At 49.2% G+C, this 22,067-nt stretch overlaps 1 pseudogene; it reads right to left on the reverse strand.

The window, feature by feature from the left end:
- Positions 1 to 650: 650 nt before the first annotated feature.
- On the reverse strand, positions 651 to 3,794 carry LOC144805747 (uncharacterized; annotated as a pseudogene).
- Positions 3,795 to 22,067: the final 18,273 nt, after the last annotated feature.

Genomic DNA, 22,067 nt, shown 5'->3' on the forward strand with positions numbered 1-22,067 from the left:
TTTTAATCCACATTGTGCTCGCCTTCAAATGTGTATCCTGGTGCATCATGTTGCTTTGCTTTGTGCACGGAAGTGAACAATCTCTGGAAACAAACACTTTTATAACTCTGCAAATACTGTTATCTGTTTTTCTTCTTTACTGCTAGTCGGGTCTTCTATAAAAGTCCTTCACACTTTCAGCGCCCTTCTATGTTTTTTTCCCTGTGTGTTCGCAGATGACTTTGTAGCTCTGATAATCGACTAAAGGTCTTCCCACATTCATTGCACTTGAATGGTTTTTCTCCTGTGTGAGTTAGCTTATGAGACCTTAATGCTGAAGAGAAGCGAAAACAACTGTCACTTTCACTACAATGATAGGGTTTTCCCCCGTGTGTTTTTGCTGATGACTCCGAAGTTGTGATAACCGACTAAAGCACTTTGCACATTCACTGCATTTGAATGGCTTTTCTCCTGTGTTTGTTCGCTGAAGATTTTGTAGGAGTGATGACGTACTGAAGCCCTTTGCACATTCACTGCACTTGAATTGCTTTTTTCCCCGTGTGTGTTCGCTGATGACTTTTTAGGTCCGATAACTGACTAAAGCACCTTGCACAATCACTGCACTTGAATGGCTTTTCCCCTGTGTGTCTTTGCTGGTGTCTTTGACGGCTTTATAATTGACTAAAGCTCTTCACACATTCATTGCAATGGCATGGCTTTTCCCGTGTGTATTCGCTGATGTCTTTATAGGTCTGATAATCGATTAAAAATGCTCTTCCCACATTCACACCACTTGAATGGTTTTTCTCCTGTGTGAGTCTGCTGATGATTCCTTAATGCTGAAGAGTCACAAAACCTCCTATCACATTCACTACAATGATAGGGATTTTTACCTCGTGTGTGTTCGCTGATGACTTTGTAGGTCTGATAATCGACTATAGCTCGTCACACATTCACTGCATTTAAATTGTTTTTCCCTCGTGTGTGTTTGCTGATGAAATTGAAGGTGTGATGACTGACTAAAGCATTTTGCACATTCACTGCACTTGAATGGTTTTTCTCCTGTGTGTGTTCGCTGATGTCTTCGAAGGCTTGATAACTGACTAAAGCTCTTCAAACATTCACTGCACTTGAATGGCTTTTCCCCTGTGTGTGTTCGCTGATGACTTTGTAGGTCTGATAAGTAACTATAGCGCTTTACACATTCACTGCACTTGAATCGCTTTTCTCCTGTGTGAGTTTGCTGATGACTTTGAAGGCTTGATGAGTGCCTAAAGCACTTTGCACATTCAGTGCACTTGAATGGTTTTTCCCCTGTGTGTGTTCGCTGATGTCTTCGAAGACTTGATAACTGACTAAAGCTCTTCCCACATTCACTGCACTTGAATGGTTTTTCCCCTGTGTGTGTTCGCTGATGACTTTGTAGGTCTGATAAGTAACTATAGCGCTTTACACATTCACTGCACTTGAATCGCTTTTCTCCTGTGTGAGTTTGCTGATGACTTTGAAGGCTTGATGAGTGCCTAAAGCACTTTGCACATTCAGTGCACTTGAATGGTTTTTCCCCTGTGTGTGTTCGCTGATGTCTTCGAAGACTTGATAACTCACTAAAGTACTTTGCACATTCAGTGCACTTGAATGGTTTTTCCCCTGTGTGGGTTCGCTGATGAATTTGGAGGTTTGATAAGTGACTAAAGCTCTTTACACATTCACTGCACTTGAATCGCTTTTCTCCTGTGTGAGTTTGCTGATGATTTTGAAGGCTTGATGAGTGCCTAAAGCACTTTGCACATTCAGTGCACTTGAATGGTTTTTCCCCTGTGTGTGTTTGCTGATGTCTTCGAAGACTTGATAACTCACTAAAGTACTTTGCACATTCAGTGCACTTGAATGGTTTTTCCCCTGTGTGGGTTCGCTGATGAATTTGAAGGTTTGATAAGTGACTAAAGCTCTTTACACATTCACTGCACTTGAAGGGTTTTTCCCCTGTGTGTGATTGTTGATGTCTTTGAAGGCTCGATAACTCACTAAAGTACTTTGCACATTCATTGCACTTGAATGGTTTTTCCCCTGTGTGTGTTCGCTGATGAATTTGGAGATTTGATAAGCGACTAAAGCTCTTTACACATTCACTGCACTTGAATCGCTTTTCTCCTGTGTGAGTTTGCTGATGACTTTGAAGGCTTGATGAGTGCCTAAAGCACTTTGCACATTCAGTGCACTTGAATAGTTTTTCCCCTGTGTGTGTTCGCTGATGTCTTCGAAGACTTGATAACTCACTAAAGTACTTTGCACATTCATTGCACTTGAATGGTTTTTCCCCTGTGTGTGTTCGCTGATGATTTTGGAGGTTTGATAAGTGACTAAAGCTCTTTACGCATTCACTGCACTTGAATGGTTTTTCCCCTGTGTGTGTTCGCTGATGATTTTGGAGGTTTGATAACTGACTAAAGCTCTTTACACATTCACTGCACTTGAAGGGTTTTTCCCCTGTGTGTGTTCGTTGATGTCTTTGAAGGCTCCATAACTCACTAAAGTACTTTGCACATTCATTGCACTTGAATGGTTTTTCCCCTGTGTGTGTTCGCTGATGAATTTGGAGATTTGATAAGCGACTAAAGCTCTTTACACATTCACTGCACTTGAATCGCTTTTCTCCTGTGTGAGTTTGCTGATGACGTTGAAGGCTTGATGAGTGCCTAAAGCACTTTGCACATTCAGTGCACTTGAATGGTTTTTCCCCTGTGTGTGTTCGCTGATGTCTTCGAAGACTTGATAACTCACTAAAGTACTTTGCGCATTCATTGCACTTGAATGGTTTTTCCCCTGTGTGTGTTCGCTGATGAATTTGGAGGTTTGATAAGTGACTAAAGCTCTTGACACATTCACTGCACTTGAATGGCTTTTCCCCTGTGTGTGTTCGCTGGTGTCTTTGTAGTTCTGATAACCTACTAAAGCTCTTGACACATTCACTGCACTTGAATGGTTTTTGTCCTGTGTACGTGTGCTGATGAAGCTTGAGTAGTGATGACAAACTAAAGCTCTTGCTGCATGTGTATGATTCTTCTTTCTTGGTTAGTGTCTTTGGGTCGGGTATATATTTGTCTATATTACATGACTGTATTTCCTGATGGGCTAACATGGCTGATAAAGCACTTGGGGTTTTGTCACACACTTTAAATGTGTGCGGTATTTTACACGTTTGATTTCTGTTTTAATAATAAAATGCAATATCCACCAAATATTTGCCACACTCCTAATATGTAGAAGGTGTCTTTGTATGTGATTGTGCCTTTAGATTGGATTATGGCTATGCACGCTTGCGGGTAAAAATGTATCTTCCTTCTGGCCGGTGCAAATTGGGACAGTCTGTTGTATTGTAGATAGAACTCCTCTTTCCTTTACCCGTCAGTTGTCCGGCTCTGATCTGTTGTGCTCTTCTCTGGTTACTGCTGTTTGTCCAGAAAGAGTTTACAATTCTCCTAGAGCACGGAATGATGGCTTGTCTTCATTTTACAAAACAGAGCACTGCAGTAATCACATCATACCGATCCCATGATCAAAGTTGGTATTGGACACTTGTTTAAACAGGAGGTGGTTTGTTATTGTTGTTGCCTTAATTTTCCTAAGGTCATTTCTTTATCTTGTGGCATGGAGGTGCACAGTTCGGCCTCTTATAATCCCTGAACTGCCCTTGATGCTTCATCCAGGATATGTCAGTTTGTGTGCAGGTTCCTATGTCGCCCACTGTGCTGAATACTGTAGCTCATTATTTCTGCTATTATTGAAGATTTACAGCATTCTCTTCATCATTGATGGTCATTTCATACAGTCGAAGCTTGTTTTCTGCTGGATGTAAAGATATTTAACATTACTAAATTGAAACATAATGGAATGAGAATTCACAATATTTAACTGGTTGTAAAAGACATTTCGGGGGAGATTTACCAAATCTCCACGCAATGCAGCGCAGTCCTCCCCCTGCGAGGCTGCGCTGCGTGACAGGGCGGGAGCAGGAGAGCACCATATTTTCAAAGATATGGCTCTCACCTTCCCTTTCCCTTGCGCTGGCCCTGATTACAGCGGCCCTGCGCCATGCATACACCTTAGCACCAGAACGCTAGGGTGTGTGTGTGTCAGAGTCTAGCATAGGTTTTGTACAGGAAGGGCACCCTTCCTGTACAAAATACTATGCCAGACACGAGGGAAAGCTTTTCCCATTTTGTATACGTGTTGCACAGTGCAGCATGCATGCTAAGTTAGAAAAGGAAGGACAAATTAAAGTATTTCTCCTTCCTTGCGCCTAGGTTAAAAGGGTGCAGTTTTCTCACGCTAAACCCAATCTACTGTATTTGGTAAATTGGGTTTAGCGTGAGAAACCTTGGGTGGTTGCATGGGAACGCCCATGCACCCCCCTTGCAATGCCCTCCGGCGCAAAGTAATGCAACGCAGTGCTATGCGCTGCTTAACATTAATTTTACGTTATTTGTCTGAAAGTAAATTAGGAAAAAAGGATTTTGCACTGTCTTGTGCCACTTTTGTGACGAAAACACAGCACAAAATGTTAGTAAATCTCCCCCTTCTTCTTTACTGCCTTTGAAACTTAGCAAGGAATATTTCGGCATACAAAGATATTTAACTAAAAGTTCTGTTGATCAGGTGACATCTTATTAATGTCTGAAAAGGAGGTGATTTATCAGTGTTCACAGAGTAACTGAGCAAAGTAAGGGTGCTCTCGGAGCTCCCAAGTACTTAGTGGTAAAGCTGAAGATAGAAGCACATGGTCAAGATTTAATTTAAACAACAATAGATTTTAGAACAAGAGATAGATCAGGCTGGGCTGCAAAATTTCCAGTAACTCTTTACGAAGTATACAACAAAAGTAACTCCTTTCACACACTTCTTCTCATTCCTTTCCTATTCACTTAAGATCATCTCAAATACCAACTCCTGTCTTTACTCGCTGTTCATAAGTCACCTTTGACACTTTCAACAGCTCCCTTGGTTCAAGCATTTCTGGTTTCTTCTAACCTGGAAGATTGGAACATTATTGTGAGTTGAGGGGGGTTTCCTATCGACATAACATCTGTCCATTTCCCTGAAACTGGTGAAGCTTACAGCACCTGGTTCTGGACCTAAAAGATAACTTTAATAAGTAAGTCTTTAGTTCTTCCTAGAGTAATGTAAATGTAAATGTTCTGTAAGATGCAGCTCTTTTCGGAGCTTTTGTGTAAAGCAGAATGAGGGGTTAACTGTAAGGCCCGTCCTTTAGATTATGCACGCAGATAAGGCAAACAAATGTTGATTCATATAATATAATATTCAGCGAAATCAGTCATTTAGTACTTATAGAGAATCCATCACAACCAATAATTTACCTGACATATCCCCACAGCAGATGTGTGCATATTACTCTTTTTCCCCCCTTTTCCACCATTACATGGCATATGGCATGCCGTTGTCCGTTTGGAGCCCAGGATGCCACTTTGTGACTGAATGGGTATTTGGCAGAGCGGGAGGAGGTGTCATTTATCCACAGGTGATGCGCATTTCTACCTTTCCATATTTCTCATATTCAAGTTTACCTAATTTCCTGTCCTTCGACCACTCTGTTGCCCTCTGGCTGCACACTCACTCTGTGGGGTTCATCAGAAGTCAGATAACGGCCTGATAGTCACAAGGCCTGTGACTGCTGTTCTCTGTGCTGTTCTCTGTGCTGCTCTCCCGCTGTCTGTACTTGTTCTGTGCCCGTTTCTTCCCTCTGTTCCCCTCGCTGTCCCTGTGTCTCTCTGCCCGGGTTTCCTTCTGTCCCCCTTGCTGTCCCGTGTCTCTCTGCCCGTTTTTGCCTTTTGTTCCTTAGCTGCCCCTGTAAACCTGTGCCCGTTTTTGCTTTCTGTTCCCTTGTTGCCCCTGTAACACTCTACCCGTTTTTGCCTTCTGTTTCATCGTTGCCCCTGTATTCCTGTTCCCTTTTGCCTTCTGTTCCACTCGTTGCCCCTCTATTTTTGTGCCCTTTTGCATCCTGTTGCCTTTGTTGTCCCGCACCGCTCCTGCCGCTGCGTCACCTGCGGCCCCGCCCCTTGACTGCCCATTCGCTGCCCCTGCCTCCCAGCTGCTCCTCCCTCCCACCTCCCCACATATGCCAGCTGCAGTGCGGCGAGGAGAGCGACCCTTGACCCTACCAGGTAGGTTCCCCCCCCTCTGCAAGGCACCGCCTGTGTGTCCCTGCCCCAGCTGCCGCTGCTGAGGAAGTTCAAGGCCCTCCTCCACCCACAGGCTACCATCTGCGCCTCATCCCTGGTGGCCAGTGGTAGGCCGTAGGTTCGTTCCTCTTCCGCTATATGTTGTATTTTCTGAATTGCCTGTATTGCCTTATTGTCATTGTTGTGCCGCTGACTGCTGTTCTCTGTGCTGCTCTCTGTCCGTCCTGGCTGCCTGTACTTCTTCTGTACTTGTTTCTTCCCTCTGTTCCCCTCGCTGTCCCTGCGTCTCTCTGCCCGGTTTTCCTTCTGTCCCCCTCGCTGCTCCTGTGTCTCTCTGCCCGTTTTTGCCTTTTGTTCCTTAGCTGCCCCTGTAACCCTGTGCCCGTTTTTGCTTTCTGTTCCCTCGTTGTCCCTGTAACACTGTGCCCATTTTTGCCTTCTGTTCCATTCATTGCCCCTCTATTTTTGTGCCCTTTTGCCTTCTGTTCCCTTGTCATCCCGCACCGTTCCCACCGCTGTGTCCCCTGTGGCCCCTTACTTTCCATTCGGTGCCCCCGCCTCCCACCTCCCTGCTGCTCCTACCTCCCACCTCCCCATATATGACAATTGCGCGCCAATGGCGCGCCTAAGGCAAGCCCATCTGCGCCGGTCCGTCCCTGGACCGCACCCAGCACCAGAACCCCTGGTCCCCGCACCCGCCACGAGGAACGCCACCACTATGATGCCAGCATTCTGCACACTCTCAACTCTGGACAGACTCACACCTGCTTCAAGGCTGCCCCAAAATGCACACACGGTCCCTTCACCTGCCGGAACTGCAGCAACACCAGTCTCAGAGCCGACGAACCACCCGCCAAGAAAGACCTCAACCACCTCCGATGCATACTGCTGAACACCCGCAAACACGCCGTCGAGCTCTGGGGCCTGCTCGACATAACATCCCCGGACGTCGCCTTCCTGACAGAGACTTGGATGAACGACTCCTCCGCACCCGACATCGCCATAGCCATCCCAGACGGCCACAAGATCACCCGCAGAGACCGCACCAATGGAGTCGGAGGAGGAATCGCCATCGTCCACAAGAACAGCATCAGGGTCTCGACTAGCACCGACAATACTCTCAGCACCACCGAACCAATGCATTTCCAGATCCACACAGACCCCAACTCCACCCTCAGAGGCAACCTCATCTACCGACCCCCCGGAACCCACCCCTAGTTTAGCGACTCCATCGCCGACTTCATCAGCACGCACACCCTGACCTCCAAAGACTACATCCTCCTCGTAGACCTGAACTTTCACCTTGAGAACAACAACTACAGAAACTCCACAACCCTGATCGACAACCTCGTCACAACGCCCACCCACTCCGCCGGCCACACGCTCGACCCTTTCTTCTCCTCAAGCCCGCACGTCTCCTTCAACCACACCACCGAACTCCTCTGGACCGACCACCGCTGCATCCACTTCACCTTCCAGAAACCCATACCACACCACCGCACCCAACAGATCCCCCGCTGCTGCTGGAGCAAAATCACCAAAGACCAACTACGTGCAAACTTCGCTCTCAGCCTACCCACCGAACCCTCCAACACCGACAACGCTGCCCACAGCCTCAGATTCTGGATCGACGACTGCGCCAACACCCTCGGCCTGCCGAATAAACCCCCCCACTGAGACACCAGCAAGAGGGCCAGCTGGTTCCCCCCAGAACTCCTAGCCTCCAAGCAAGCTTGCCGGAAACTAGAGAAGAAATGGAACAGTGAACAGACTCCGGACTGCCACGCAGCACAAAAGGACACCATCCGCAACCATCACCACCTCATCAGGGCTGCCAAGAGGACCTCCTTCAAAGACCGCTTCAACTACAACGCACACAACAGCAAGGAGGTTTTTCAACATAGTGAAGGAACTCTAAGAACCCCAACTCCAACACCAAGGACATCCCGCCTTCGCAAGCCCTGTGCGACTCCCTCGCCACTTTCTTCCACCGCAAGATAGCACATATCCACTACAGCTTCAACACCCATACAGCCCCAAACAAACAGCAACACAAAAGACTCTCTGCACACAATCAACCACGATCCCCTGCTAGCCTGGGCCAGCATGAGCATCGATGACATCAAGACAATGAGCACAATCCACTCCGGCTCTCCGTCAGACCCATTCCCGCACCACGTCTTCAACAAAGCAAGCAGCTCCATCGCACACCACCTGCACAACGTCATCAATTTCTCCCTCAAGACCGCGACCTTCACAGAGAGCTGGAAACATGCTTAGATCAATGCCCTACTCAAAAAACCTAAGGCAGACCCAAGAGACCACAAGATCTTCCGGCCCATCTCTCTGCTCCCGTTCCCAAGGTCATCGAGAAGATCATAAACAGACAGCTAACCCGATACCTTGGAAGAAAACAGAATCCTGGACCCTTCCCAGTCAGGGTTACACAGCAACCACAGCACTGAGACCGCCCTCATCGCCGCCACCGACGACATCAGGACCCTGCTGGACAACGGTGAGACCGCAGCACTCATCCTCCTAGATCTCTCCGCCGCCATCGACACCGTCTGCCACCGCACACTACGCACATGCCTCCACGCTGCAGGGGTTCGAGACAAGGCTCTGGAATAGACCACCTCCTTCCTCTCAGGCAGAACCCTGAGCGTCCGCCTCCCCCCATTCTGATCTGTAGCCTCCGAGATCCTCTGCGGCGTACCACAGGGATCCTCCCTCAGCCCGACACTGTTCAACATTTACATGGCCCCGCTCGCACACGTAGCCCGACAGCATGACCTCAACATATTCTCCTACACCGACAACACTCAACTGATCCACTCCCTCACCAAGGACCCCATCTCGCCATAGCAAACCTCCACGAAGGAATGAAGGCCGTCGCCGACTGGATTAAGATCAGCTGTCTGAAGCTGAACTCAGAAAAGACGGAGGTCCTCATCCTCGGCGCCAACCCTTCAGCCTGGGACGACTCTTGGTGGCCGACGGCACTGGGGGCAGTCCTGACAATCACCGACCACAAATCCAACCTGGGAATCATTCTCGACTCAACGCTCTCAATGACCAAGCAATTCAACTCCATCTCCTCCTCTTGCTTTAACACCCTCCGCATGCTCCGCAAGATCTACAGATGGATCCCGACAGATACAAGAAAGACAGTCACCCAGGCCCTTGTCAGCAGCAGACTCGACTACGGAAACGCCCTCTACGCGGGAGCCCCAACCAAGCTCATCAAACGACTACAACGCATCCAAAATGTCTCAGCACGACTGATCCTCGACGCCATGACCACATCACCCCCCACCTGAGAGACCTGCACTGGCTCCCCGTCAAAAGGAGGATATCCTTCAAGCTCCTCATCCACGCACACAAGGCACTCCACAAGACCGGCCCAGCCTACCTCAACAGACGACTTTCCTTCTACATCCCCAACCGCCAGCTATGCTCCGCCGACCTCTCACTCGCCACTGTCCCGCGCATCCGAAGAACAACCACCGGCGGGAGATCCTTCTCCCCCCTCACCGTCAAGACATGGAACACCCTCCCACTGAGCCTACAACAGACTCAAGACCTGCTCACCTTCAGGAGGATAAACAAGACCTGGATGTTCGATCAGTAGCAGCCAACCCAGCGCCTTGAGACCCTCGCAGGTATGCAGTGCGCTTTACAAATGACTGATTGATTGACTGATTGATTGATTGAAGGCCATGGATCTCACTTCTTGTACAACAATTATTGCAGACATAGGGCCTAGTTAAGAATTTGTCCAACAGAGTATTGCCTCAAAACTAGAGGTGGCTGAAGAATTCTGCTCTGCCGGCAGACCTCGCAAAGATTTGCCCACACAGTTCCCCAAAAACTCCTCAAAGTGATGCAGAACGGAGTTTTTCTTCTCAAGCGGCTCGCCAATGGTAAGGTGACGAGTGCTTGTGAGAAAATATAACGCGCTAGACCTCCTCCTGGTGAGATTTCTCACTGCGGAAAGTCGCGGCAGGTCGCGACCACTCGAGTGTAGAAATCTCTAATTTTTGTTGATAAAGCTGCCACTTGATTAGAATGTCAATTAGAGCAGCAGAAAGCAGCAGCGCCCTCTTGTGTGACCCATAGTGCTGTTCGCGCTGATTTTACAGTGCGGGAAAAACTCCTGGCACAAAAAATCAGCGAGAGTAGTGCAACTTAGAAACTCTGCCACTAGCGTAAGTCCGCAGAGTGCGGCGGGGTTTCCCTGGCACTTCGTGGAGTTCAGCGGACTAAAACTCTGCGAACTACACCAAGGCCTAATCAAAATGTGATAGATATCCTGTCTGCCTTATTATAAGTGCCATAAGATGTAATAAATTTTTATTGGGCGGGCAGGATACCTGTCACATTTGTGATGGAGTAAACCATCCGCTGAAATCTAAATCAGGCCTTTGGTGTACATTATGTCCAGTGTGGCTAGCTGGGCTAGAAGGATCTTGTTGTTTGTCGGTCTCTCACTGCTGTGAGGTCACCGCCAGGCAGAACTTCAGTCAGCCGCGCCTTTTGCAGGTCTTCCTTTCTAGGCAGGACTTCTGTCAGCTGTGCCTTGTGCGGATCTTCATTCCAGGCAATGACTTCTTCCAGCTGCGCCTTGTGCGGATCTTCCTTCCAGCCAGGACCTATGTCAGCTGCGCCTTGTGCAGATCTTCTTTTCAGGCTGCAGCTTCTATCAGCTGCGCCTTGTGCATATCTTCCTTCCAGGCAGGACTCTGTCAGCTGTGCATTGTGCAGATCTTCCTTCCAGGCAGGACTTCTGTCAGCTGCTCCTTGTGCATAGCTTCCTTCCAGGCAGGACTTCTGTCAGCTGTGCCCTGTGCAGATCTTTCTTCCAGGCAGGACTTCTGTCAGCTGTGCATTGTGCAGATCTTACTCCCAGGCTGTACTTCTTTCAGCTGCATCTTGTGCAGATCTTCATTCCAGGCAGGAATTCTGAATTCTGTCAGTCGTGCCTCGTGCAGATATTCCTTCCGGGGGGAGGGGGGCTTATTTCAGTTGTGCCTTGTGCAGATCTTCCTTCCAGGCAGGACTTTTCTCAGCTTTGCCTTGTGCAGATCTTCCTTCCAGGCAGGACTTCCATCAGCTGCGCGTTGTGTAGATCTTCCTTCCAGGCATGGGCTTCTGTCAGCTGCGCCTTGTGCAGATCTTTCTTTCAGGCAGGACTTCCATCAGCTGCGTGTTGTGCAGATCTTCCTTCCAGGCAGGGGCTTCTGTCAGCTGTGCCTTGTGCAGATCTTTCTTTCAGGCAGGACTTCTGTCAGCTGCGCCTTGTGCAGATCTTCCTTCCGGGCAGGACTTCTGTCAGCTGTGCCTTGTGCAGATCTTCCTTCCAGGCAGGGCTTCTGTCAGCTGTGCATTGTGCAGATCTTACTCCCAGGCTGTACTTCTTTCAGCTGCATCTTGTGCAGATCTTCATTCCAGGCAGGAATTCTGAATTCTGTCAGTCGTGCCTCGTGCAGATATTCCTTCCGGGGGGAGGGGGGCTTATTTCAGTTGTGCCTTGTGCAGATCTTCCTTCCAGGCAGGACTTTTCTCAGCTTTGCCTTGTGCAGATCTTCCTTCCAGGCAGGACTTCTGTCAGCTGCGCGTTGTGCAGATCTTCCTTCCAGGCAGGACTTCCATCATCTGCGCGTTGTGCAGATCTTCCTTCCAGGCAGGACTTTTCTCAGCTTTGCCTTGTGCAGATCTTCCTTCCAGGCAGGACTTCTGTCAGCTGCGCGTTGTGCAGATCTTTCTTTCAGGCAGGACTTCCATCATCTGCGCGTTGTGCAGATCTTCCTTCCAGGCAGGGGCTTCTGTCAGCTGTGCCTTGTGCAGATCTTCCTTCCAGGCAGGGCTTCTGTCAGCTGCACCTTGTGCAGATCTTTCTTTCAGGCAGGACTTTTCTCAGCTTTGCCTTGTGCAGATCTTCCTTCCAGGCAGGACTTCTGTCAGCTGCGCGTTGTGCAGATCTTTCTTTCAGGCAGGACTTCCATCATCTGCGCGTTGTGCAGATCTTCCTTCCAGGCAGGGGCTTCTGTCAGCTGTGCCTTGTGCAGATCTTCCTTCCAGGCAGGGCTTCTGTCAGCTGCACCTTGTGCAGATCTTTCTTTCAGGCAGGGGCTTCTGTCAGCTGCGCCTTGTGCAGATCTTTCTTTCATTTACAACAAGGGGTGGTGATGGACAGAGTCTCTGAATTCAGCAGAGTACTCTCACCCAGTCAAGAGATCAGGGCTAGATCCAACACCGTTTTTTAGCTCATTGCACCATCCCAGTTTCAGAACCTGGCTGTATGCAAATTAGTCTGTCCCTGGCCCAGTGCATCATGGGAACAGGGCAGACCAGACTACAAAAGCCAATTCTTACACTGGGAAGGAAACAAGCTTCCGGGGACCGGTTTCTGGCATTACAGCCGTCTTCGGCCCGGCTTGCTTGAATCCTGATGGTGCAATGAGCAAGGGACTCACATCTGAGTATACCCTTCCACGCTTAGGGTGGACAAAATTATTTACAACAAGGGGTGGTGATGGACAGAGTCTCTGAATTAAGCAGAGTACTCTCACCCAGTCAAGAAATCAGGGCTAGATCCAACACCGTTTTTTAGCTCATTGCACCATCCCAGTTTCAGAACCTGGCTGTATGCAAATTAGTCTGTCCATGGCCCAGTGCATCATGGGAACAGGGCAGACCAGACTACAAAAGCCAATTCTTACACTAGGAAGGAAACAAGCTTCCGGGGACCGGTTTCTGGCATTACAGCCGTCTTTGGCCCGGCTTGCTTGAATCCTGATGGTGCAATGAGCAAGGGACTCACATCTGAGTATACCCTTCCACGCTTAGGGTGGACAAAATTATTTACAACAAGGGGTGGTGATGGACAGAGTCTCTGAATTAAGCAGAGTACTCTCACCCAGTCAAGAAATCAGGGCTAGATCCAACACCGTTTTTTAGCTCATTGCACCATCCCAGTTTCAGAACCTGGCTGTATGCAAATTAGTCTGTCCATGGCCCAGTGCATCATGGGAACAGGGCAGACCAGACTACAAAAGCCAATTCTTACACTAGGAAGGAAACAAGCTTCCGGGGACCGGTTTCTGGCATTACAGCCGTCTTCGGCCCGGCTTGCTTGAATCCTGATGGTGCAATGAGCAAGGGACTCACATCTGAGTATACCCTTCCACGCTTAGGGTGGACAAAATTATTTACAACAAGGGGTGGTGATGGACAGAGTCTCTGAATTAAGCAGAGTACTCTCACCCAGTCAAGAGATCAGGGCTAGATCCAACACCGTTTTTTAGCTCATTGCACCATCCCAGTTTCAGAACCTGGCTGTATGCAAATTAGTCTGTCCCTGGCCCAGTGCATCATGGGAACAGGGCAGACCAGACTACAAAAGCCAATTCTTACACTGGGAAGGAAACAAGCTTCCGGGGACCGGTTTCTGGCATTACAGCCGTCTTCGGCCCGGCTTGCTTGAATCCTGATGGTGCAATGAGCAAGGGACTCACATCTGAGTATACCCTTCCACGCTTAGGGTGGACAAAATTATTTACAACAAGGGGTGGTGATGGACAGAGTCTCTGAATTAAGCAGAGTACTCTCACTTAGTCAAGAGATCAGGGCTAGATCCAACACCGTTTTTTAGCTCATTGCACCATCCCAGTTTCAGAACCTGGCTGTATGCAAATTAGTCTGTCCCTGGCCCAGTGCATCATGGGAACAGGGCAGACCAGACTACAAAAGCCAATTCTTACACTGGGAAGGAAACAAGCTTCCGGGGACCGGTTTCTGGCATTACAGCCGTCTTCGGCCCGGCTTGCTTGAATCCTGATGGTGCAATGAGCAAGGGACTCATATCTGAGTATACCCTTCCACGCTTAGGGTGGACAAAATTATTTACAACAAGGGGTGGTGATGGACAGAGTCTCTGAATTAAGCAGAGTACTCTCACCCAGTCAAGAGATCAGGGCTAGATCCAACACCGTTTTTTAGCTCATTGCACCATCCCAGTTTCAGAACCTGGCTGTATGCAAATTAGTCTGTCCCTGGCCCAGTGCATCATGGGAACAGGGCAGACCAGACTACAAAAGCCAATTCTTACACTGGGAAGGAAACAAGCTTCCGGGGACCGGTTTCTGGCATTACAGCCGTCTTCGGCCCGGCTTGCTTGAATCCTGATGGTGCAATGAGCAAGGGACTCACATCTGAGTATACCCTTCCACGCTTAGGGTGGACAAAATTATTTACAACAAGGGCTGGTGATGGACAGAGTCTCTGAATTAAGCAGAGTACTCTCACCCAGTCAAGAGATCAGGGCTAGATCCAACACCGTTTTTTAGCTCATTGCACCATCCCAGTTTCAGAACCTGGCTGTATGCAAATTAGTCTGTCCCTGGCCCAGTGCATCATGGGAACAGGGCAGACCAGACTACAAAAGCCAATTCTTACACTGGGAAGGAAACAAGCTTCCGGGGACCGGTTTCTGTCATTACAGCCGTCTTCGGCCCGGCTTGCTTGAATCCTGAAGGTGCAATGAGCAAGGGACTCACATCTGAGTATACCCTTCCACGCTTAGGGTGGACAAAATTATTTACAACAAGGGGTGGTGATGGACAGAGTCTCTGAATTAAGCAGAGTACTCTCACCCAGTCAAGAGATCAGGGCTAGATCCAACACCGTTTTTTAGCTCATTGCACCATCCCAGTTTCAGAACCTGGCTGTATGCAAATTAGTCTGTCCCTGGCCCAGTGCATCATGGGAACAGGGCAGACCAGACTACAAAAGCCAATTCTTACACTGGGAAGGAAACAAGCTTCCGGGGACCGGTTTCTGGCATTACAGCCGTCTTCGGCCCAGCTTGCTTGAATCCTGATGGTGCAATGAGCAAGGGACTCACATCTGAGTATACCCTTCCACGCTTAGGGTGGACAAAATTATTTACAACAAGGGGTGGTGATGGACAGAGTCTCTGAATTAAGCAGAGTACTCTCACCCAGTCAAGAGATCAGGGCTAGATCCAACACCGTTTTTTAGCTCATTGCACCATCCCAGTTTCAGAACCTGGCTGTATGCAAATTAGTCTGTCCCTGGCCCAGTGCATCATGGGAACAGGGCAGACCAGACTACAAAAGCCAATTCTTACACTGGGAAGGAAACAAGCTTCCGGGGACCGGTTTCTGGCATTACAGCCGTCTTCGGCCCGGCTTGCTTGAATCCTGATGGTGCAATGAGCAAGGGACTCACATCTGAGTATACCCTTCCACGCTTAGGGTGGACAAAATTATTTACAACAAGGGGTGGTGATGGACAGAGTCTCTGAATTAAGCAGAGTACTCTCACCCAGTCAAGAGATCAGGGCTAGATCCAACACCGTTTTTTAGCTCATTGCACCATCCCAGTTTCAGAACCTGGCTGTATGCAAATTAGTCTGTCCCTGGCCCAGTGCATCATGGGAACAGGGCAGACCAGACTACAAAAGCCAATTCTTACACTGGGAAGGAAACAAGCTTCCGGGGACCGGTTTCTGGCAATTCAGCCACCCCCTTTTCTGTATCGTTTTTGGCCACTATAGGTGTGGCAGGGTATACTCAGACATGAGTCCCTTTCTCACTGCTCCATCAGGATTCAAGCAAGCCGGGCCGAAGAGGCTGAAATGCCAGAAACCGGTCCCAGGTAGCTTGTCTCCTTTCTGGTGAAGAATTGGCTTGGTAGTTTGGTCTGCCCTGTTCCCATGATGCACTGGGCCAGGGACAGACTAATTTGCATATAGCCAGGTTCTGAGCTGGGATGGGGCAGTGAGATAAATAACGGTGATGGATCAAGCCCTGATCTTTGGACTGGGTAAGAGTGGTCTGCTTAATTCAGACACTCTGTTCATCACCACCCCCTTTTCTGTATTGTTTTTGGCCACTATAGGTGTGGCAGGGTATACTCAGACATGAGTCCCTTTCTCACTGCTCCATCAGGATTCAAGCAAGCCGGGCCGAAGAGGCTGAAATGCCAGAAACCGGTCCCCGGTAGCTTGTCTCCTTTCTGGTGAAGAATTGGCTTGGTAGTTTGGTCTGCCCTGTTCCCATGATGCACTGGGCCAGGGACAGACTAATTTGCATATAGCCAGGTTCTGAGCTGGGATGGGGCAGTGAGATAAATAACGGTGATGGATCAAGCCCTGATCTTTGGACTGGGTAAGAATGGTCTGCTTAATTCAGACACTCTGTTCATCACCACCCCCTTTTCTGTATCGTTTTTGGCCACTATAGGTGTGGCAGAGTATACTCAGACATGAGTCCCTTTCTCACTGCTCCATCAGGATTCAAGCAAGCCGGGCCGAAGAGGCTGAAATGCCAGAAACCGGTCCCCGGTAGCTTGTCTCCTTTCTGGTGAAGAATTGGCTTGGTAGTTTGGTCTGCCCTGTTCCCATGATGCACTGGGCCAGGGACAGACTAATTTGCATATAGCCAGGTTCTGAGCTGGGATGGGGCAGTGACATAAATAACGGTGATGGATCAAGCCCTGATCTTTGGACTGGGTAAGAGTGGTCTGCTTAATTCAGACACTCTGTTCATCACCACCCCCTTTTCTGTATCGTTTTTGGCCACTATAGGTGTGGCAGGGTATACTCAGACATGAGTCCCTTTCTCACTGCTCCATCAGGATTCAAGCAAGCCGGGCCGAAGAGGCTGAAATGCCAGAAACCGGTCCCCGGTAGCTTGTCTCCTTTCTGGTGAAGAATTGGCTTGGTAGTTTGGTCTGCCCTGTTCCCATGATGCACTGGGCCAGGGACAGACTAATTTGCATATAGCCAGGTTCTGAGCTGGGATGGGGCAGTGAGATAAATAACGGTTGTAGGAGAGTAGGGTCTGCTATCCTATGGTCACCCCAAATTTTTGCTTTTTGCTTCACTGGTTTTCGACTACTGAGGCTGTGGGCCTGCTGATCAGACCCCCAGCCTGCTGTTCTCTCACTAAATTACTGACACATGTGCTATAGGCACATACCACAATTGGAAATGGACTCCTTGTCAGCCCCTGTATAATGCACTATAGGTGCCCAGGGCATAGGGGCCACCAAGGCCTACCAGGGGCTGCAGCATATCTTTTGCCACCCCTGGCTGGTTCTTAAATTGACACAACTGGCTGATCACTCAGCTGGGGTAGGGTGGTGTAATCACCCCTTGCTTAGATATAGTATACCTATATCTAAACCTATATCTGGACACATGTAAACCTGTGAGCCACTCCTATGGAAGGCCTCATCAATCCTGGAGGCAGAGTGCGTGGTTTTATGTGAGATGGAGCTCTAGCATGAGCTGAGCCTGTCTGCAGCTGTCGGGAACAACTCCCTAAGCTGTTTCAGGATAATGCCATACCATATACTCTTAAGTGCCTTATAATCCTCGCGGTTAAATAGCAACTTTGGTTTGGCTTTATCAAAACATGTCGTGTAAGGTGTCATACGAATTGGAATACTATCCCCTCGCCAGTTCTGGCGACGGGGATAGCATTCCACCCCTCTAGAGGGGTAGGACATGTTGCTTTACTTAAATGCGGTTAATTTCTCCAAAGACCTTAGATCCACAAAATGGATGCCTCTGCCACAGACAAATGTCTGGACCCCTGCAGCTGACCGAAACTCAGCCAAATGGGGCCTGGACAAAGGGTTTCCTGTCACAGGAGGGTGTCACCGCCCTCCAGACAGGAGATAGTGGATTGTAGCAGGGAGGTTTGAAAGAAACCAGACACTGCTTGGGGCGCACAAGGCTGCCCCTTGCATAATCCGGCCAAACCGGTTCTGGGGCACTCCAGCCCTCGTGCCAGGGTGGCCTGGATCAAAGGAAGGGGGTGTATCCACCCACTTCCTGGGTCCCACCCATAGGGGGGGACCTAGCAGGTAATCACGCCCCCCAGATTCGAATAAGAGTGGGAGCAGTGCCAATGCACATCAGATTTCCTGGAAGAAACATTAGAAACGAAACTCTGGACCCTTGGACCTCCATCTCAACGTGGAAGCCAAAAGAATCTCCCTTGTGGTCAAGGAGTGACCACCCTGCAGCAGCAGGCACCATCCAGCCCTCGACGTCTACTTGGTTGCAGTTCCCGCCGGAACTCGAGCGACTGAGATCGACGAGATCAAGCTTGCCTGCCTTCCAACAGCCCGATCCACAGTCCCTGCAGAGCTGAGACCCGTGGAGGCGACCGGAAGCGTGGGGCACGCCATCTTGAATTGACCACGAGACGCTGACCGTGCAGCCCACGAGTGACCCTCGAAGCTGTGCACCGGGGTTTGAGAAGCCCCCACCCTGAGCTACTCTTGAGCCAAAGTTCAGCCCTCCACACCCGACGAGTGCTGCGTGGGGCCCTTCTGCTCCATTTGGCTCAACGCGTTGGCCCGGTCACTTGCCAGCCGGCTAGTGGTCCCTGTGCCGACGAAACTACAAAGAAGACTCGTGAATCTGGTTGCTCCAGATCCACACCAGCTCCCCTGAAAAGGAGCCCCCACTCTGACCTTCCTGGTTCGAGTGAGAAGCAATCTCCCGGTTCCGCGTGGATTGCTCTTGCCAAGTGTTGTTTGCTCCAAACTTGAAGCCGACAGCGCCGACGGTGAGAGCCTGCGTGGGACAGATCGTGACCTGCTCCTGGACGTCGCAGATGCCCCAGAGCCCACGTGACAGCGGAGAGAAGCTCCTCGACGACCACCTGATTGCGCCCGACATTGCCTGGTTCCGTCCTGGTTCCACCCTGGTCACTGCTGAGTGACCCAGACTCTGTCCCCTCTGCTTTCAGGTACCCTTCGACTTGAGTCCACCCTTGGACTCCACCGGACACTTCATCTTCAACCCGCCTGCAGCCCTTTCAGCTTCAAGCACCAAGAGCCTGCGTGTCAAAACCCGACGCCACTTCGACCCTGTGCACCCACTTCCTGTGGGTGAGGTAACTTTGCTCCGCCGGTGTTCCCACAGTGGTGCACATCTCTAGGGTCTGTGTCTTAAGTTTTGTTCATTTAGGTTCAGCGGAAGTGTCCTTAAACTCTAACTTTACACTTTTTACGCACCATTGGTTAACATTGGTGCATGCGTGCGCTTTCCGCACAGCTCCCGAATGCCGAGGGCCATTCCCGACTTCAGCATTGCTTGTCCTGACTGCTCCCAGCGATTCCCTAGGCCCTAGGCCTAACCACTGCTCGAGTGGCATCTCTTATACCACTTGTTTAGTATATGGTTTGAGTGGCCCCCTGCCCTCATCCATAATTGTGCAACTTGTATGTTTAAACAGTGCTTTTGATTTAACGCTTGTGCCCCTTTATTCATAAAGAATACTGGGGATTGTTTTTAGTAATAAATACATATATTTTTATAATATATACTTGTGTGGTGTCCTTTCATTTGATATTACAGGATTGTATGTGGTAAAACAGCTCGCTTAACACGACCTCTTAAGTTAAGCCTTTAGGCTGCTTAGTCCATGCTACCCCTAGGATAGCTTGTCTAATAAGGTTGACTTACAACCAGACACCATAAGGGATTGTTGGGTCTGATATCAGGTGGTTCCAGAATTGGAAACATCACCTATCAGGCCAACTTCTCACATTGGTGAGCAGCGGTGCGGATTTGAGCTTGCTGTTGTTTTACCATTGCAATCCTTGTATCAAATTGAAAGATCACATCAAGTACCTCTAGGTACATATAAATCAAAAGCTTAGCATATTAAGTTCTACTGAATTTAGTAGTTGTAGATTAAAGGGATTAGCACACCCTGACTACAACTCACTAGCAAGGTACAGTAGGAAAACACTTAGTGTAGGTAAGTGCACCACTTACACCTCACTAGTAGTCATGTCTGACACAGGTAGGGCCTCAGAGTCTGATCCTGCGACAGTTGACCTTACCAAGGCAACTTCCAGCTATGACAAGTTAACCCGAAAGGACTTGGTTGTCTTGTGCATCTCAAGAGGGTTAAAAAGGGGCAGAAGTCCCACCTGCCAAATCCTGATAGACATCCTAGAGCAGGATGACTTAGAAAGGGCGAAGGAAGCTTCCCTAGAGACAGGAAATGGAGGGAACCCCCCTGTAACTGATCCCCCTCAGGAGGAAGACGAGGAAGAAGAAGATGAGGAGGAGGACTCAGAAGTTGAGGACCCAGAAGATCAGGATCAGAGGGGTAGCCAGGTCCAAGTTGCCAGGCTTAACCAGGCCAACTTAGACCTACTGGGGAATGGAGAGGGCCAGCACCTCCCCAGATCCCATCATGTTATTCTCCCAGGCAACAGAAGAGTGAGATCTCCCTCAGGGGACTCTCATATTTCTAGTGCCTCCAGAGAATCACAGAGAGGCATGACTGCTTCTCAGAAAACTGAGCATAGGGCTAGAATGAGGGCTGTCAAACTCCAAATAGAGAGGGAGGAGGTAGCCCTGACTCAAGCTAAACTTACCTTAGCTCAAGCTAGACTTGCCTTGGCAAGAGAGCAGAAATTATGTGGCTTAGATGCCACTGGTGGCAGCAATTTTCCAAGAGAAAAAGACAGGGGCTATGACAATAGAAACCTGACAAAAATTGTGGCCCCCTTCAAAGAAGGGGATGACATCCACAAATGGATGACTGCTCTTGAGAGAGCCTGCATGGTACAGCAGGTTCCTGAGGATCAGTGGGCTGCAATTTTATGGTACTCCTTTTCTGAGAAAGGGAGGGACAGGCTCCTCACAGTTAGACCTGAGGATGCCAAAAACTACTCTGTTTTGAAGAGTGCTCTTATTGAAGGGTTTGGCCTAACCACTGAGCAATACAGGTTGTTGTTCAGAGACACCCAAAGAGCACAGACTCAAGACTGGACTGATTTCGTTGAGTGTGCCACTAAGGCTTTGGAGGGTTGGTTGCAGGGAAGTAAAGTTTCAGACTATACAGGATTGTACAATCTTATGATGAGAGAACAGATCCTTAATAACTGTACAAACCAGCTGTTGCATCAATACCTTATTGACTCTGATCTGACCTCTCCCCAAGAATTGGGAAAGAAGGCGGACAAATGGGTCAGAACAAGGATTAAGCAGAAACCCCAGAACCAAGGTGGTGACCAGAAGAAAACAGACCAGAAGGGTGGTAATCAGAAAGATAAAGAAAAAGACCAGAAGTCTTCAGGCCCCCAAACTAATAGTAAGGAGGGTGGTTCCCAAAATGGAAACAAGAAGAAGAAGAACAAAGGTCCAAAGACACCTTGGTGTAATACCTGCAAATCAGTTTCACACTGGGGCAGTGAGTGCACCAAGGCAAATCCAGTCTCCACCACTCCAGCTCCTAAAGCAACTGCAACCCCAAGTACAGTAAGCAGTGGTGGAACACAGTCCAAGGGTGTAGCTGGGTTGACCCTGGGTATTGAAGTAGGATCTGGCCTAGTCAGAATCCCTACACAGGCAGTTCTCCTGTATGATGTGGACATAGAGTTGCCCACTGCAGTAAGCCCCAGTAACCTGGGCAAATACAGGCAGACTCCCTTAATTAATGAGAAACTGGCTCAGGCCTACAGGGACACATGTGCCAGTGTCACAATGGTGACACCTGACTTTGTGGACCCTGGACAGATTGTACTAGGTGAGAGTTACCTAGTGACCAATGCAAGCAACTGCACTACTTCCCATAGTGTAGCAGTTGTGAACTTCTCCTGGGGAGGGGTAAATGGCCTAAAGAAAGTTGTTGTGAGTGCAGACCTTCCAGTAGACTGTCTGTTAGGCAATGATCTTGAAAGCTCAGCGTGGTCAGAAGTGGAGTACAGGACTCATGCAGAAATGCTAGGGATTTCAGAGCATGTCCTTGCCATGACAAGGGCTCAGGCTAAGAAGTGCCTTCCTGAACCAGTGGTGGATCTTGGAACAATAGACCAACCACA

The sequence above is a fragment of the Lissotriton helveticus genome (genome assembly GCF_964261635.1).
Source record: "Lissotriton helveticus chromosome 1_1 unlocalized genomic scaffold, aLisHel1.1 SUPER_1_unloc_21, whole genome shotgun sequence".
In the NCBI taxonomy this organism is placed as follows: Eukaryota; Metazoa; Chordata; class Amphibia; order Caudata; family Salamandridae; genus Lissotriton; species Lissotriton helveticus.